General features: G+C 40.2%; 1 non-coding gene across 1 annotated transcript; it reads right to left on the bottom strand.

Annotated features, from left to right (window-relative positions):
- Nucleotides 1-1,788: 1,788 nt before the first annotated feature.
- On the bottom strand, nucleotides 1,789-1,860 carry TRNAA-AGC. Its single transcript has one exon. It is a non-coding gene; the product is annotated as a tRNA-Ala (tRNA).
- Between the last annotated feature and the right edge of the window lie 1,205 nt (nucleotides 1,861-3,065).

The raw sequence follows: 3,065 nt of genomic DNA, 5'->3' as shown, positions 1-3,065 counted from the left end.
GTTGTGGAAAGGGAGAAAGTTGGGCAAGTGACCCCATAAAGTCACTTATGAACTCCTGGGCTTATCCAAATATAAAAGACCTTGAGAAATTTGCGATAGACCACTGCCTCGCCCACATCCCAGGCTGGCCATCGGGTGGTGCACACACAGGACAGACCTCACTAACACTGCAAAGCCTTCAAAAGATGAGCTGACATTGGCACCGCAGCCCACAGAAGATGGGTAAGGATGTTCAGCCCGAACCTAACTATCTTGATTGCCTGCTGAAGCAAAAATATGTCACCTTGCCATCTGTTTACATTTTCTTGGAATACCAAAAAAGGTTTGCATAACCCAAGAGATGGCAGGAAAAAGAAAACAGAGGAGTGAAAACAAAGAGGAAAAAATAGAAAACAGATTTTTAAAAGATAGACCTAAATTTAAACATATTAATAAATTAAATGTAAATAGTCTAAACACAAAAATTTAAAGACAGATTGTGAAAATGGGTGGGGAGCATGACCCAAATATGTGCTTTCTACAAGAAAGTTACTTCAAATATAATGATATAAGTAGCTTAAAAGTACAAGGATGGCAATAAAAATAAATAAAAGGCATATTTTTTTTAAAGTTTTTTCTTGAGGCAGAGTCTCGCTCTGTCACCCGGGCTAGCATGCAGTGGCATCATTGTAACTCACTGAAACCTCAAACTCCTGGGCTCAAGTGATCCTCCTGCCTCAGCCTCCTGAGTAGCTGGGACTACTGGTGTGCGCCACCATGTCCAGCTAATTTTTTCTATTTTAGTAGAGACGGGGTCTTGCTCTTGCTCAGGCTGGTCTCAAACTCCTGACCTCGAGCGATCCTCCCGCCTCGGCCTTCCAGAGTGCTAGGATTACAGGCGTGAGCCATCACTCCCAGCCCAGCTAAGGCATATATATTAGAAAGGAAGAAATAAAACTGTCTATTTTCACAGAGACTTGACTGGCTACATAAGAAAATCCCAAGGAAACTACCAAAAAGACTCCTAGAATCAATAAGTGAGTTAGTGTAGCATGGCATACAAGGTCAACACACAAAAATCCATTGCACATCTGTATACTTGAAGGGTATAATTAGAAACTGAAACTCAAAAAATGATACATTTACAAAAGCTCTCCACCAACATATAAAATATTTATATTTTATAAAACATGTACAGGCTATGAATGCTGAAAACTACAAAACATTGATGATAGAAATCAAAGAAGACCTAAATAAATGGAGAAATATACTCTGTACATGAGAGACTCAACATAGTAAAAATGTCAGTTCTCTCCAAATTGACCTGTAGATTTAAGGCCATTCCAATCAATCCAGTAGGATTTCTTATACATACAAACAAGCTGATTCTAAAAATTCATATGGAAAGGCAAAGGAACTAGAATGGCTAAAACAATTTTGAAAAAGAGTAAAGTTGGAGGAATCATGCTATCCAATTACAAGACTTATTATAACACTACAGTAATTAAGGCAGTGTGGTATTGGTGAAGAAACAGATATATATTAAGGGAACAGAATAGAGAGCCAGAAATAGACCCACATAAATATAGCCAATTCTTTTTTTTTTTTTAAAGGGCCTCACTCTGTTACCTGAGCTAGAGTGCAGTGGTGTCATCATAGCTCACTGCAACCTCAAACTCCTGGGCTCAAGTGATTATTGGCCTCAAACAATCCTTCCACCTCGGCCTTAGGAGTGGGCCACAGCACTCAGCCAAAATTGCTGATATTTAAGTGCCACAGGAAGGAGGACCTGTGAGACAAAGACAGGATTGGAGGTGCTGGGGATCGAACCCAGGGCCTCATGCATGCTAAGCATGCGCTCTACCACTGAGCTACACCCCCTGATAATCCTTGTCCTTTCTTTTTAAAATACAATGATTGGTAGAGCTTATTTTGATCCTGATTCACACAAACTATTAAAAAGACACTTATGAGATAATTCAGAGATATTCAGATATGGGCTGGAGTATTAGAAGGTAACAAGGAATTACTATCCATTTTGTTAGGGGTGATTATGTATGAAAAATGTTCATAATTTGTAGAGCTGTACATTGAAGTAGGTAAGAATGAATAGCTATGATGTCTGGGGTTTGCTTTAAAATACCTGAGCAAAAATGAGGGAGCAGAAAGATTCACGGTCACAGTCATTTATAACGTTTCCTGTCTGGGAGCTAGAAAGCCCAGAACTGCTGCCTCTGACTGAATGTGAAAATCGGGTTCCTGCCACGACTCTCAAGGTGATGTCCGTCTCTCTGGGACACAGAATGCAATGTGGCATGTCACGCTGCTTCTTTTGCTTTGACTTTTGAATGCACACTTCCTTTTCCTGACCTTTGCTCTCATTTAGATGGAAGAGCAACTTCCAACTACAGGGAACATTCGTCCCTGGAATAATGACATCACGGGGTCAGACTGTGATTTGGAATCCCAGCCAAGCCCCTTTACTAGTCATGTGGCCTGGGTCAAATTTCTTTAACTTGTCTGAGCTTTGGTTACTTCCTCTGCAGAAGAGAAACGATAATGATATTACGTATTACTTGAGTTGCTGGGAAGATGAGATAATACTTAGGACAGTGGCGATATGCAGTGGGAGTGGTCCGCCCAGAGAGAAAGAGTATTTCATCACTGACGGCGTTTAGCTTGCCTTGGGACACCACTGTAGGTCAGTGCTTGGCACTCAGCAAGGACTCAATAGATGGTGGTCATTTTATTTTTAATAACAGCTTTATTGAGATATAATTCACATTCTATAAAGATTACCCTTTTAAGGTGTATAATTCGGTGGTTTTTAGCATATTCATAGAGTTGTGTATCAATCACCACTATCTAACTCCAGAAAATTTTCATCACCCCAAAAACAAACTTTGTAACCATTAGTGGTCACACTCTACTCCCCACTCTTCCAGCCCCTGACAACCACTAATCTACTTTCTGTCTCTATGGATTTGCTTTTTCTGCATATTTCATATACATTTCATGCTCATGGATGTTGTAGCATGGGTCAGTAACTTCATTCCTTTCCATGGCTGAATAATGGTCCATTACAT

This window comes from Lemur catta, chromosome 2 (genome assembly GCF_020740605.2).
Source record: "Lemur catta isolate mLemCat1 chromosome 2, mLemCat1.pri, whole genome shotgun sequence".
NCBI lineage: Eukaryota > Metazoa > Chordata > Mammalia > Primates > Lemuridae > Lemur > Lemur catta.
This window is presented reverse-complemented; position numbering and strand designations above follow the sequence as displayed.